Below are 9,677 nucleotides of genomic sequence, written 5' to 3'. Positions count from 1 at the left end.
AAATGAAATTATTTTTTAACTTTTTGAGATGGAGGAGAAGACCAGGGAGGAGGAGGAGTGTGGAGAAGAGGTGAAGGAAGAGGGGAGAGGAGCCTTCAACATGGCAGAAGGCTGGGGATCACTTGGGGTGATGGGGTAGTTGAAAGGGCCTTTAAGAGCAGGTATGGCTTTTATTTTTTTTTCCTCTCAGCGCTTGCGGTAGACTGTGCTTTTTCTTCCGTTGCTGCCCAGTCCCTGAATACAGCTTTCGCCATGGGTTTCGGAGACCTGAAAAGCCCCCTGGCCTTCAGGTGCTCAACAATTATTTGGCGGACAAGAGCTACATCGAGGGATATGTGCCATCACAAGCAGATGTGGCAGTATTGGAAGCAGTCTCCAGCCCACCACCTGCCGATTTGTATCATGCCCTATGTTGGTATAATCACATCAAGTCTTATGAAAAGGAGAAAGCCAGCCTGCCAGGAGTGAAGAAAACTTTGGGCAAATATGGACCCGCTAATGTGGAAGACACCACAGGAAGTGGAGCTACAGACAGTAAAGATGATGATGACATTGATCTTTTTGGATCTGATAAGGAAGAGGAAAGTGGAGAAGCTAAGCGGCTAAGAGAACGCCTTGCCCAGTATGAGTCAAAGAAAGTCAAAAACCCTGCACTTGTTGCCAAGTCTTCCATCTTACTTGATGTGAAACCTTGGGATGATGAAACAGATATGGCAAAGTTAGAAGAGCATGTCAGAAGCATTCAAGCAGACAGCTTGGTCTGGGGCTCTTCTAAACTAGTTCCAGTGGGATATGGAATAAAAAACTTACAAATACAGTGTGTAGTTGAAGATGATAAAGTTGGGACAGATATGCTGGAGGAGCAAATAACTGCTTTTGAGGACTATGTGCAGTCCATGGATGTTGTTGCTTTCAACAAGATATAAAATCTATCCTGGATCATTGCACTTAAATAAAAGTTTGAAAAACAAAAACAAACCAAAAACCAAAACAAAACAGAAAAAAGAGCGGGTATGCTTTTGTGTGGTTTTAAGTAATTTGTTATTTTGTAATATGTGTTTCCTGGCTATGGCCCCCAAAATCTTTGGGAAAATGTTCTACATTTTTGCTTTGTATCAGTGGGATTTTGGAAATTAAAGAAAGGGTTGAAACAAAAAATGACATGTGCAGAGGCAGGAATGCAGAGGTTGAGGTGGCAATCCACCATTCACCCAAATCTCCATCCATTCATCTGTCCATCATCCTTCCTCCCTCCCTCCTCCCCTCCCTTCCCCTCCCCTCCCCTCCCTTCTCCTCACTTCCCCTCCTTTCCCTTCTACCCATCCATTCATCCTTTTACCAGTTCATTAGTTCATTGTTTAAAAAACCACTCTTTAAGCATCTACCCTGTGCCAGATCCTGTTCTGGGTCCTAGGGATATCTTATTTATTTATTTTTAAATCCCCCCCCCCTTTGTCTCTCTGTGTCCATTCACTGTGTGTTCTTCTGTGTCCACTTGCATTCTTGTCAGTGTCATTGGGAACCTGTGTCTCTTTTTGTTGCATCATCTTGCTGCATCAGCTTTCTGTATGTGCGGACCACCCCTGGGCAGGCTGTGCTTTTTGTTTTTTGCACGGGGCTGCTCTCCTTGCAGGGTGCAATTCTTGCGCATGGGGCTCCCCTAACATGGGGGACACCCCTGTGTGACACAGCACTCCTTGCATGCATCAGCACTGTGTATGGGCCAGCTCACCATATGGGTCAGAAGGCCCTGGGTTTGAACCCTGGACCTCCCATATGGTAGGCAGATGCTCTATCAGTTGAGTCAAATCTGCTTCTCCTACGGATACTTTAGTAAACAAGATAAACGGAAACTGCTCTCATGGAGCTTCCATTCAGTGTGAGGGTCAGACGACAAAAAAGTAACTGAATTTACTCAATTACCAAGATCATTTTAACTTTGATGAACACTATGAAGACAATAAAATTGGATAATGGCATAGATCAGTTGTTCTCAAAGTGTGGTTCCTGGACCAATAGCATCAGAACTACCTGTAAACTTGTGAGGAATGTAAATTTGTAGGTCACACCTAATTCTATGGAATAAGAAACTCGGGGGAGAGGGGCACCAGTGACTCTATTGCACACTTCAATTGGAGAGCCACTGTCATGGAGAGTGACAGTATGTTTGCCTGAGTTAGGGTGGTCAAAGGAGGCTTCTCAGAGGGGGTGACATTTGAATTATCGACGACAAGAAGAATCTGGCCATGCAAGGCTAGAGAAATGTGTTCTGGGCAGAGGAACTAGCAAATGAAAAGGCCCTAAGGTAAGAACAAGGTTGGGGACTTCAAGGGATCAAATTAAAGGCCAGTGTGGCAGGATTGTGATGAATGGTCATGCATATTAGCTATAGAAGATGCCTTAGCACGTTCTTGCTACTCTTTGGCTATTCACTCTCTTTACAGGGAGATGTGGTCTTTGCCCATTTGCACTGGGAGATATAAAGTAGACTTCTTTTTTAAAGTAAAAAATGTAATTTGAATTATAAAGTGACACATGTATAAATTTTATATATAAATGGGATTCTTGGCTTCTTTTGAGGCTGCATGTTATGCTGGAAAAAGTATATGGGCTGGGGGTCAAGGAGCTTGGGATTTCACAGTCTGGTCACTACTTCTTTCTGGACCTCAGTTTCCCCATCTATAAGAAAAAGAAAGGGGAAGAGGTGGGAAGAATCAGAGGCTCTGCCCCCTGAATCAGAAGCCTGATGAGCTCTGTTTGAGAGGCCATCTAGCTCCTCTTCAGCTCTGTCCTGGTTGCTCTGGAGGCCTCAGTTCCCCCTTTCCCTCTTCTTGACTTGACCTTGGAAAGATGGGCCTGGGGTAGGGCAGGAGGATAGGACAAATGGGGTTCCCCTGGACTTACCATTTATGTCAAGTGGTGATTTGGAAATTTGCTTTGAATATACAGTAATGCTGACAGCCAAACTCCATGCTCCTAATGGCAGTTTTCTTTATCGTTATTACCCTGCTGCTGAGCTCAACAGTTTTATTTTCTACAAACTGACATCTCATGAAAAGAACAGTAAACAGGGCTGCAAAATCTTGAGCATGGCATTTGGGGCAAGGGATAGGAGGAAGGAGCCTTCTGCAGGGAGGCAGGGGGAAGACCCTGGTAGGAATCCTTTAACTTGGGTGCATTATCGGGCCTCTTGGAGCCTCTATTTCCTCATCTGCAAAATGGGGATGATACCACTTAACACAGCATTAACTAAAATGACACGTGACAACTGTCTGGCACACAACAGGTGCTTAATAAATACTGATGCTTGTCTTCTGTCCCTCCCCTGGGAATGGGAAAACGGCTCTCCTTTCTGGGCTGCCAGCAAGCCCTTCTGCCTACAACTCTCTGGGTTTGTTTTGCTTGTGTAGTAATTAGGCATCAGCAGCTGAGAGTATTCAAACTCACAGCATTATCTTTTCCCCAAGCTGCTTCAGTTGATAGAGAGTTGGGTGGTAGATGACAGCTTGTTTATCCAGGTAGGCTGAAAATATTCTGTGGAGGGAATACACAGAAAAGCTCGTTCATCTTGTGTTTTTTCTTCACAACCACTAACTTAAAAGGGCTACTCTCTGCTCTCCTGCTGACTGCTTGTTCCTCTGAGCATTGCTGCCAGACCCTCTTCCTCCTATCCTGGGAACAGAGAGGCAGCCCCAACCCCCTCTCTCACTATGCTGCCCTTGACAAGGGCATGCACTAGGAGGATTCTACTGCCCACCCCATACCTCACCCCAGTCTTGGACTGCTCCCCTGAACACCAACACCTGGATGTCCCACAGGCCCTACCCTCTCAGCATGTTCCAGATGGAAACCCTCCCTTCTTCCCACACTTGCTCTTTCTTCTTTCTGGATCTCATCCCTTGGCAGCACTGGCTACCCTGAGGGTGAAGCCTGGGTGCCTGCCCTGGGCTCTTTCTTGCTTCCACATCCCAACAAGCATCAGATCTTGTCTATGTTCTCTCTCAAGTCTCTCTCCAGATGGTCCTTCAACTCAGCCCAAACTCTGATGTCCTGATGAAGACTTCCTCATGCTTCCCACCAACCACTTCTCCTTCTGTATGGCAGCAGCCAGGAGCATGGTTTTAGGACACGCACCAGGCTGTGCCAGCACCTTCTTTTGTGCTTGCAGTTTTGATAACAAGTGGAGGAAGAGAATTTGCAATAATCCCCATGGGTCGTGTGATATAGGAAGTGACCACAGGTTTCTGTGAAAACCAACCAAACAAACAGAACAACAAAACTCAAAACCAAACTAAAACAAATGCCTAGCCTTCAACTCTGGTACCACCATTCATTCATAGAGCCATTTACTGACAGTATTTACATTTTCTTTGGAGGCCAGTATCTTTATTTGTGGAAAGGAGGCAATAATTCCTACCTGAAAAAGTTATCAGGAAGCTTAGATAGAGCTATATATGTGGCAGATGGTACAAGCTTGATAAATGTTAGGCTCTTCTCTCTGCCCTTCACTTTTGAATGATACTTGGTAGTTTTCAAAACCCTTTCTTAGATAGTTTTCATTCATTCATCCATCTAGTCATTCATTTCACACATATTTATGGTATGCTGTATTAGTCAGCCAAACGGGTACTGATGCAAAATACCAGAAATCTGCTGGACATTATAAAGGGTACTTATTTGGGGTAGGAGCTTATAGATACCAGGCCATAAAGCATAAGTTACTTTCTCACCAAAGTCTATTTGGAGCAAGATGGCTGCCGACATCTGCGAGGGTTCAGGCTTCCTGGGTTCCTATGTTTCTGGGACTTGCTTTTCTCTGGGTTCAAGTTCCTTCCTTCCTGGGGCTGGCTTCTCTTTCCTCTGCAAGCTTACTTCCTGGAGCGCCAGCACTTCAACATCAGAAACCCTTGCATCAAAAGCTCCAACTCTGTCGTTTGCCATGCCCTAATGATGTGACCCAATCAAAGTCCTAATCGTAACTCAGTCATGCCCAGGTACAGATCAGATTACAAGCATAATCCAATATTACTTTTTGAAATTCATCAATTATATCAAACTGCTAAACATGCCTTCTGTGAGGTGGATAGGATGCAAGGCACTGGGATGTGGGGGAGAACCAATCAGAGCTAGTCCCATCTCCCCTGGAGTTGACATTTTTGGTGGTAGTGGTGGGGATAGGAACAGATGAAAGGCAAATAACAAACTGTCATGTCAGGTGTTAAGAACCATGATGAAAAATAAAGTAAGATAAGATGGAAGTGATAAAACAGTTTGGTGGCTTCTGAAAAAGTTAAAATTAGATTTACCATATGATTGGGCAATTCTACTTCTAGGTATATACCCAAAGAATTGAAAGGAGAGATTCAGACAGGTACTTATACAGGCAAGAGGTGGACACAACCCAAGAGTCCATCAACAAATGAATAAGCAAAATGTTGTCTATCTATACAATTCAGTTGTGAAAATGCATGAAGTACTGGGACATGATACATTGTGGATGAGACTCGAAACATTATTTTGAGTGAAATAAGCTAGACACAAAAGGACAAATATTGTCCAAATCCACTTACATGAACTATCTAGAATAGGCAAATTCATAGAGACAGAAAGATTAGGGGTTTATCAGAGCCTGGGGTAGGGTAGGAATTGGGGAGTTATTGCTTAATGGATATGAGTTTCTGTTTGGGGTGATGAAAAAATTTTGGTAACAGATGGTGGTGATGATAGCACAACAGTCTGAATCTAATTAATGCCACTGAATTGTAAACTTAAAAATAGTTAAATGGCAAATTTTGTTTTACATATATATTACCACAATAAAATAATTTTTAAAAAAGATAGAAGAGATAGTGATAGGAAAGCCCCTGCTCTCATGAAGGTTGGGGATGAGTGGGAAAGAAGGTCAATAAATAAGCCAAATAATAATTAGAATAATTTATAGACTATGGTAAGTGCTATAAGGAAATAAATGTAGTTAGCTGGAACCACAGGCCAGTTTAGTGAATTAAATTTTAAAAAGTAAGGGAAGTACCTGGTAGGATGGCAAATGGAGGGTGCTCAATGGCCCTTTCTTTTCTCCAGTAGCTCTCATCTTTATCTTTAATTTCTGATAAAATTAGAAATTTTATCCTTCCCATCTGCATGTCCACATGTCCAAGTCCCTCTCTGCTTAGAACACATCTCTCTGCCCCAACCCCATATCTTCTTCCGGCTATGATACTTCCTTTGCCCCCTCAGAGAAACTTTTTCTAAAGAGTTGTCTACATTTACCATCTCCACTTTCTTTTTCTCAATTCATTCTTCTACCCATTTCAATTTGGTTTCTGCTCCCGGGAGGACCCCTGAAACTGCTCTCTTTAAAGTCCCCATCAACCTCCATGACCACTGAACCTCTTGAATTATCACATACCTCAATCCCTTGGCTACACTCAATGTCATTCTATCTCTCCTTAATTCCCAGCACTGCTCCTCTTCAAGTTTGTTCCTTCCCACCTCGCTAGTTATTCCTCTTTGACTCCTTTGCTGACTTCACTTCCTCTGTTGATTCCTTAAGTGTTGGGGTGTACCAAGACTATCCTGGATCCCCGACTCTTCTTTCCCTACGCATTATCTCTGGCTAATGGCTGAAGTCTCCCAGATCTATATTCTCAGCCCAGTTCACTCTCTTGAACTGGCTCATGTTCATAAGTCATTCTTGGACATCCCCACCTGGAAGTTCCACAGAGAGCTTAGATTGAAGTTCACCATCATCTTCCCCCACCAATCCTGCTCTTCCTCTAGTCTTCCCATCCCAGTGAGTACCTCTGCTATTCTCCTGCTGTTCAAACCAGAACCTTGGAAGTCACCAGTTCCCCTGGACCCCTCCATCATACACACAGCTGGCTGGTCACCCCATCCTGTAGATTCTACCCACTAAACTGCTCTCAAATTCATCCATCTCTCACCACTTCCTTGGATCCTTCCCTAGTCCACGCCTCCTGACAACTGCATAGTCTCCTCACCAGCCTCTCTGTCTCCATGCTTTTCTTCTGCAGTCCATCCTCTATACAGCAACCAGGTCCATCATCCTAAAATGCACATCTGATGTTTTTCACTCTCATGGTTAAAACTCTTCAGGGCTCTTTGTTGCCCATAGGATAAAAACCAGATTCCTTTCCATTGCTCACAGGCCCTGCAGGCTTAGCTGCTACCTACATTCACGTCTCTCTTGTTCTCTCTCACATTCTGTGTCCAGTCCCATTAAGATTATTCAAGTTCCTTGGACCTGAAAAGCTCTCTCTCTTGCCTGGAACCTTTCACAAAGCTCTTCCCAATTGGCTGGCTGAGGGGGCATGGCAGGTGAGCCCCTCCAACTTCTCATTTTGTAGATGAGTACACTCAAATCCAGAGAGGAAGAGTGACTCACCAAAGGTCACACCTGACAAGTCCAGTGTGCTTCATACTAAACAGTATGCTTCATCTTCAGCAAGGATGGGAAGGAATCTTGGCATTCCCTTGAGCCTTTCCCTGAAGATTCTGACTCTTTTGGCATTGAAATCAACCTGGAGCTGAGCAAGTGGTAAGTCTTGCTGGGAAAAGTTTGGAAATAATGCAGGATGCCTGAGTCTGAGATTCTGATGACATTCTGGCTTCTCCCACCACCATTGCAGACCCCTTGCAGTTCTGCCTCAGCTTTCCCACTCCATCTCTAATTCAGACCTTCACCTAAAGACATTCTTGTCTACTTCCTTTCTCCTGAAATAGCTTGAGTCCAGTGGCATAACCTGGATGGTAATAGGTCTGGATAATATTTGAGATTGGGAGTGGGAGTGAGGTGGTTGTTGGGTAGGGTGCACAGACCAGGTGTCAAATCCTGATACTCTGAACTAAGGTAGGTATGGCAGTTTGAGATCATTTATTAACCCCAAAAGAGTTAAGGATTATGTTTTTGAACTGGTCTGTTCCTCTGGGTGTGATACCCTTTGTTTGTATTAAATTCAACTGAGATGTTTTGATTAAATCACCTGTTAAGATTAGGGCTTTGATTCAACCATGTCAGTAGGGTGTGACTTAGGGTTGAGTCCTTGCCCCCTTGGTGGGCTGATATAAATGGACACTCACTCAAGAAGATGCACAGAAGAAGATATGGAAGAGGACAGAACTTGTTCATTTCAGTCCTGCCATGTGACAGAAAAGAGAAGGCTTAAACAGCTAATGCCCTGGGAAAAGAGTCAAGACCTATGCCAGCCTATAGCTGAGATCAGAAGAAACTGGGCCCATGGAGACTTAAGAGGAAGGAGGAAGGAGAGACCAGGCAGAGGTTGTCTGCCATCTTGCTTCTGCATGTGGCAGCAGACTTCAGTGAGGAAGTAAACTTGAGTTGCACTCTTTAAGGCCTTGCAAATGTAAGCTTCTTCACCAAATAAATACCCTTTATAAAAGCCAACAGATTTCTGGTACTTTGCATCAGCACTTATTTGGCTGACTAATACAGTAGGGTTGATGCAGGGCTAGGATCAATCAGTGAACCCTTGGCCACAGACTGGATTGTAAGCCTGGTCATTGATGGGACCCTGATGGTGGCCACAGATTGAGCTCTGATCCTGGCTATAGGCTGGATGCTGACCCTAGACCCAGACACAGCCATGACCCTGCTTCCAGACTGAGCTTTGATTCTGGTAAGAGCCTGAGCACTGATCCTATCTAGGACTGAGCCCTGGTTCTGGTCCCAGGCTGTGCCCTGACCCTGGTCCAAGGCTGTGTCCTGACCAGGGACTGGGCCCTCACCTGGCTCACAGTCTTGACATGCAGCTGTGGGCTCAAGGTGAGAGGGCGGCTGACTCAGGCAAACCCATCCCCTTAGGCAAAGGGCAGGGAAATGTCTTTTCCTGGGAAAGGCAGGCCATGGCTGACTCTGGTCTTGTTTCACTTGTGGATTTGGGGGGATCACAAGCCACAGAAGGTCAGGGCTTAAAGACCATGTCTGGTAGAGCTTCCCAGCCAGTTTAGTTCCCAAATAATGGAGAGATTATTCCTGCCAATATCCATCAAGCTGAGAGGGAGAGCATTTCAATGAGAAGGTGCTTTAATGACTCTTCAAGGATTTGGGGCCTAATGAAGCACACATCAGAGGACGGTTTAATCTTTCCCTCATAAAACCTGCACAACAAGGCAATCAACTTCAGAATCCAAATTCATCCTGACATAAAAATGTGAGCTCAGGACAGCCTGGGATCACTGATAATTGTCTGGGGCTAATTGTTGTGGTCTAGAGGGATTCAGGAGAAGGTAGGGAGGGTGGGTGGGGCAGGAGGCACCCCAGGACATGCTAGGCTGTCCCTGCAAGGCCCCCGGAAGGAGACAGTGAGTGGCAATGGAGGATAAGACATTATAGGGCAAGTGTGTGATGGTGGAAGGTCCTGCTTGGCTGTGGCTGGCCCTTCCCCTCCAAGGTGGGCTGTCTTCCCCAAACCCCCAGTGCTTGTGCAGGTCCCCTCTCCAAGTGGACCAATGGTTAGCAGATAGCCCAAGGCCCCTTACCTGGCAGCAAGCCCCCAAGGTGCCAGGAAACTCCTGCTTCTAAGGCATAAATGTAACAATCAGAGCTTATGCCAGCTGCAGTGGGGAAAATCAAAAATGGTGTGTGGGGTGCTTCACCACCCTTGGGACTGGCTCCCCATCTCCCGGGGCGGGGCGGG

General features: G+C 45.2%; 1 pseudogene; it reads left to right on the top strand.

Annotated features, from left to right (window-relative positions):
• The first annotated feature begins 252 nt into the window (after nucleotides 1-252).
• Nucleotides 253-972, top strand: LOC101424340 (elongation factor 1-beta-like; annotated as a pseudogene).
• Nucleotides 973-9,677: the final 8,705 nt, after the last annotated feature.

The sequence above is a fragment of the Dasypus novemcinctus genome, chromosome 24 (assembly GCF_030445035.2).
Source record: "Dasypus novemcinctus isolate mDasNov1 chromosome 24, mDasNov1.1.hap2, whole genome shotgun sequence".
NCBI lineage: Eukaryota > Metazoa > Chordata > Mammalia > Cingulata > Dasypodidae > Dasypus > Dasypus novemcinctus.
The sequence above is the reverse complement of the archived record's forward strand: the minus strand, read 5'-3'. Positions and strand labels throughout refer to the sequence as shown.